Source organism: Equus quagga, chromosome 5 (genome assembly GCF_021613505.1).
Source record: "Equus quagga isolate Etosha38 chromosome 5, UCLA_HA_Equagga_1.0, whole genome shotgun sequence".
Classification (NCBI taxonomy): Eukaryota; Metazoa; Chordata; class Mammalia; order Perissodactyla; family Equidae; genus Equus; species Equus quagga.
This window is the reverse complement of record NC_060271.1, coordinates 61103850-61110211: the sequence shown is the minus strand read 5'-3', so window position 1 is coordinate 61110211 and position 6362 is coordinate 61103850.

Sequence of the window (6362 nt, the reverse complement as noted above, 5' to 3'; positions counted from 1 at the left end):
TGTCTGGGGCTGAGGGGTGGGATTTGGGGTGGCACAAATAGGAAGGGGCACAAGGGAACTTTTTTTTGAGGAAGATTAGCCCTGAGCTAACATCTGTGTCCATCTTCCTCTACTTTTAGGTGGGTCGCCTGCCACAGCATGGCTTGATGAGCAGCACGTAGGTCCGTGCCTGGGATCCAAACAGGCGAACCCTAGGCTGCTGACATAGAGTGTGTGACCTTAACCACTGTGCCACCAGGTCGGCCCCCCAAGGGAACTTTTCTATGTGATGAGAATGTTCCATATTTTGATTGCTATGATTGTTACATGGGTGTATATATTGGTCAAACTTATCAAAATGTATGTGCAAAATGGGGGCATTTTATTATATGTGAATTATACCTCAATAAAGTTGGTTTAAAAATATGAGCTAACAACTAAAGACTAACAAACATCTCAAGAGTGCCTCTAACATGAAATAGACAGGCCACACAAAGAGAAAGGGCAACCTGGAGGAAAAAAGATTATAAAGTGGGAAGAAAGCGTCCACAAAATTATTAGCATCCTCAGAGAACAAAAGAGGATAACAGATCCATGACGCAAGAGAAGAACACCTTACAAGGGAAAATCAGAGCACAAAAGAAAGCTCTTGAAAATTAAAAAACAAATAAAGCAACAGTGAAAAATGAAAATCTCAACAGAAGAGTTGGATAATAAATGTGAAGGACTTCCCAGGAAGCAGAGCAAAGTGACAGAGATGAAAACAGGAAAGTAAAGAAACTCAGAGAACCAGTTTAGAAATTCTAATACCCAAATAATGCAAGTTCTGGAAAAATACAGAAAAAAAGAGAAGAGAGAAAGTCATTCAAAAAAATCAAGCAACTCTGGAATCTTGACTGCAACAGAACAATGCTTCCCACATATCAAAGGGAAATTATTTTTAGCCCAAATTCCATACCCAGCTAAACTATTAATCGAGTGTGAAGGTAGAATAAAACACTTTCCACAGGAGCAGTCTAAAAAGCAATCACCTCAATTCCTATTACACTATTTCCTAGGAAGTTACTAGAGTGTGTCCCTGTCCAAATGAAGGCGTGAACCCACAAGGGGCAAGGACTGTATGGACCACAGGAAACCGCAGAGCAGCATGGGAGAGACGAGGGAGCACGCAGGGGACGATGAGGGGACGGCCGGACACCAGGTGTCGAGGGGACCTACGCAGACTGGAAGGCTCTGGAGGGACTTCTTCACGAAGAGGAAACTGACAGAATAGCTGACGCGTCTGACAATCTCTTGAGAGACCAAGGAAACTGCCACAGTATTTGGGTTGAATTAGTGATAAGTAAGTAGAAAAAATAAACCCCTATCTTTAACAATAAACACAAAACAAAAACAACACAGATAATTATTAACTGTATGGAAAATAAAACAACAGTAAACCTAAAGATAGGGAAGGCGCCATGGCACACCGGTGGCTCATCTCCCAGCAGGCGAGGAGCCGACTCGGAAGTCTGGCTGTGAGGGAGAAGAGCAGGACTCATGCAGGGGCTTCCCTGTGGTTTGGTTTGACTGGGTTGTTGTTAGTTTCTTGTGTTTGGTTTTGCTGTTTCTTTGTTGATGCGTTTTGGTTGTTGTTGGCGTTGGCATTGTCCTGAGGAGGCAGGTATTTGAGAACACGCTGTGGTGGGAGCCCCAGCGGGGAGCAGGGCAGCCACTGAGGACTGGGGCTGGGGGAGTGTTGGAAGGAGCCCGGGGTCCAGGAGTGTGGAGAGCACCGGCCTCGGGCAGGGGGAGGGCTCCACGTGACCAGGGGGATGGAGGTAGGTTTGTATGGAGGGAGGGACGGGGCGGGAAGAGGAGCCCAGGAAGGACAAGGCATGAGGTCTTCTTCTTCATCTCCTTCTTCTTCTCCTTCTTCTTTAGGGGCAGAATGTGAGGTCACTGGCTGTGCTGGAGGGGGTGACCAACAGGGGATTTAGGGGAGACTGAGTTTCACATCAGGCGATGGATGGGCCTCCACTGCTGGCTGAGGGCCTGCTGAGGTCAGAGGCAGGGAGGGCGGTGGCAATGCACCAGCTCTGCAAGTCACAGTGTTCTCAGCACCCTGGGTGGGAGGACAGAGAGAGAGAGATCCGTCTCTCCTTGACAGGGAGGAAGGAAGGGTCCAGGTGCCCACCCTCTGGGCAGGTCACAGGAGAGTGATCTTGAACTTCATCTTGTTCCTACTGCTGATACGGAGCCCCAGAGGAAGCCAGAAATTAGACCACAAACCCCCCATCTGCCCACGTGGTCGTGCCCAGGAAAGGAAGGGGCCTCTATCCATCCTCGCCCCATCACCTCTCCCAGCCACCTGCCACCTCACAGGCCCTGACGGCCTCTGCAGCCACATCTGCTCTTCCTCACAGCTGTCTGGGAAACAATTTCTCTGGACCCAAAGAGACAGAGTTTGCTTAAGCAAGCTGGGGGCTTCCTCCTGCTCATCACAGATCGAGGGGTCCACTCCTTGTGGGTTGTTCTCCCCACCCAGCAGGAAGAACATGCTCACTGAGAGCAAAGTTTCAGGGCACAAAACAGCAGGGTCCTGGGGCCTGAGACACACCGTGAGAGCCTTCCTTGAGGTTCTCCAGGGCCTCCTGCTAAACTGTCAGCATCTTCGGGAGCAGCAACCCTTTTAAGACCCAAAGGTGACGGGGGCAGCTGAGAACCTGCATCCAGCCAGGCCTGGGGACGGGGAAGTGGGGAGACCAGTGGTCAAGGGATGCAGGGAACATGGGGGACACATTAGTCTATGGGACACTTCTGCAGGGACGGCTCCAGCCCTACCTGGGCTCTGGGTCCGCCTGCCCTGGTTCAGGCCTGGCTCACCACTTAGCAGGGTCCTCAGATGGGCATCATTCGGTGCCCAAGAACCTGCTTCCTCATGCGCACAGTGGAAATGATAATAGGACCGTTGTGGGATGGTTGTGAGGTGACAGCAGAGAACGTCTGTGGAGCTCTTAGTTTCAGTCACATGGAGAAGGTACACCGGCCCCTGGGGACCCTCATGTGTAACAGGGGAGGGAATAAAGCTGAGCAGATGGGGAGCGGCTTTCTTAATCCCTCCATCACCCTCTCCCCCACCTCCCCACCCAGTGAGGCCAGAACCCCTGCCCCTTCCATTACAGCCAGGGCTGCATCAGGGCACAGAGATCGCCTGAACGCGTCAATCATATTTTGCCTGTTAGTATCAGCTCCCAGAAAACTGCTGGACTCAGGTAAATGGGGTGAAGGGCAGGGCAGCCCTAGCGGAGCATCTGGTCAACAACCCCGGCATGCTGGGCACAGTGTCTCAGGTGCATTCCTGTCATTGTTTGCCCAAGGCAGAGGACAGGCCAAGAGTGGGGACCCAAGCCCTGCTTATAGCATAAGAGTCCGTGGAAATATGCAGTTTGTCTCCTGCACTTCCCCTGCTGGCTGCCCCTTCCTGGCCTAGGTGATGGGAATGAGTCCTGGGAGGGGCCCTCGGAGCCCTTAACCTCCTCGTCTGTCTGCCACAGCCCATCCTGGGGGCTGAGCAGAGCCCCTGGGTCCTGCTGGCCTCCCTCTGTCTTATTGGGGGTGGGTATGGGCGAGCATCTGCAGAGAACTGGTCAGGGCATCTGCCTGGGAGATGGGGGGTGGGAAGGGGAGCTTGCAGTTCTAAGGAGCAGAGGCTGGGGGTGTGGAGAGCCAGGGTACCCAGGAGCTGGCTGGGGATGGAGACAGCTCCCTGGAGGATGTGATATGCCAGCTGTGCAGGAATGAGGCAGGTGGATGACATTGTCATCATCATCATTATCACTGACATTCACGGTACACTGGATGTAGAGTGTGCTGAGTGATTTGTGCATGATGCTCGGGGACAGCCATGCCCCCACTATAGCCACTGGGTGAAGGGGCTCAAAAGATACAAACTTCCAGTTATAATATAAACATGTTCAGGGATGAAATGTACAGCATGACGACTACAGCTGACAAAACTGATCTGTATATTGGAAAGTTGCTAAAAGAGTAGATCTTAAAAGTTGTCAACACAAGGAAAAACAACTAGTAACTACATGAGGGGAAGGATGTTAACTAGACCTATTGTGGAGATCATTTCACAGTACATACACACACCAAATCAGTAATGTTGTCCACCTCAACCTTATACAATGTTATCTGACAATTGTATCTCAATAAAATGAGGTGAAAGAGGAGGACAGCAGGGGCAGGAAGCCGAGGGGACGATGGCAGAGGAGGGTGCCTGAGGCCAAGGCCCACCTCCGGCGCTAACCTGCCGGGTGCTCTGCAGGAGTCTCTGGGCCTCTGGGGTCCCCTGTTCTTCATCGGTAACGTCCCCGCTCCCTCCCAGCACTGCTGTCCCCGAGGGGTGAGGCTGCTCAGGCCCAGGTGACAGAGGATCCAAAGCATCTGATGGGATGACCCTGACCCTCTGGGGCCTCACAGTGCACTTCACTCAGTAGTCAGAGGGCTCTGGCAGAAATGGCCTCCTTCCCAAGGGACTGAAGTTGGTTTACTAGATGGGGCCGTTTTAACCTCTGTCATGGCCGATTAAGGGTTCAGTTCTGGGAGGAAAAGCAAAACTATCGATTCAAGTTTATGACACTGTCAGGGACATGGTTGATGAATCCTGAACACAGAGTGAATAACCATTGTCTGCCCAGGGTAGAAACTTCAGGATCATTCTAGACCTTTCCCTGCTTCGTTCCCATAATGGTGACCACAGCTGGCATGTCCTCAGCCTTCCTCGGTCGGGGGCTGACCTGAACCAAGTCCTCGAATCCTCCAACAGCCCAAGAGGCAGGATGGCTGTTCCTTCTCTGCAGGCAAGGGAGCTGAGCTGAGAGAGGCGCTCACTCAGGCGGCTCAGGGGTCCGCAGAGTCCCCTCCACTGGCTCTCAGTTCCCCAGCATCTGGTCAAGTCTGTCCCCTCCCCAGCCCAGCCTGTCTGCCTGTCCCACTGCTGCAGCCTAGACCCACAGCGTCTCTCACCTGTCCAGCTGCCACTGTCCCACAGGCAGTCCCCGCAGGTGCCCCTGGGTACACGCCAGGCTGCAGCCTTGCCTTCAGGGCCCCTGGGTCTCGTAATCTCCTGAGCCCTCCCCTCCCCTCCTGCCTGGCTGGGTCACTCCCCGCTCTGCCTAGGAAAGCCCTCCCTGCCTTCTCTGCCTGGTAAATCCCCTCATCCCAGACACTCCTCCCAGGAGGGTGGGCTCCTGGCTGGGTTTCCCGACACTCCTCGTGTGCCCTTCAGAAACTTCAGTATCGTCCGCCAGTGTTGTCAGTGTTGTGCGTGTGAAGGACTGGCTGGGCATGTCTGTGGCCCCTGCTCCCAGGGGGACAGGACCCTGTCACAGTGAGATGTGGCACATGACAGGTAACTTTGGTGCTCTGGAGACAGACACATGGAAATCACCCCTACTTGCTGTGTGACCTTGGGTAAATCATTTAACCTCTCTGTGCCTCAGATTCCTCATCTGAATGCTACCAACCACACATGGCTGTCACAGGGGTTAGCTGAAGAAGTAAAGTAAAATTTGAAACACTGAGAAAGCCTTGGGAAATTCCACTAAGCCTTTGGTTTCTTCCTTCGGACGAGGGTCAACAAAACGCCTCTGTCGGCATCGCGGTGCTGCGCCCGGGACTGTGAACAGTGGTTTTGTTGAAAAAATGAGTCTTCCCTCAATCAACAATTGATTGCAAATTTTGTGAAACACGTGACCAACTTCCTAACATTTCTTAATTTGTACTTTAATTTTCCAGGATAAAGCCCCGATTAAACCCCGTGCTCCTAATTTACAATGAAGTTTTTTACTTAAGTTTAGTTTTATGTGGACTGGCTAAAAGTGGCCCTTTTCTGGAATAATTATCCTGGGATAACAGAAGACATCCTGAAGATGCCACTGAGACCCAATTTAGTCATGGGGTCCCCAAGGTGGGAGGGAAGGAAAATGTCAACTAGTCAAACCTCCGCCTGAGGCTGGAAGCTTTGCCCTCATGGCCATGATCCAGAGGTCAGCCAGCCCTGCCCGTCCGCCTCCATGGCTGGGGGCTGACCAGTTTCTGAGGCTCCTGGTCTAGGGCCCCAGCTCTGGAACATCATGGATTCTTCGAGTGAAGGGATGAAGGAGCACTTCATGCCAGGAGCTGACTGTCAGGATTCCTCACTGAGTGTCCCCTTCCTATTATCTCCTCTCCTCTCAACCCGGGCATCTCATCCCCAGGATGTGGCACTCAGCACTTGTCACCTCACTTCCTGTCACTCTGCAGTCTGGTCCCCTTTCATCCCTATGGAGTGGCCCAAGGAAATTCTAAAAACAGTTTATTATCCACATCACTAACTGGAACAGAACACACAGCCC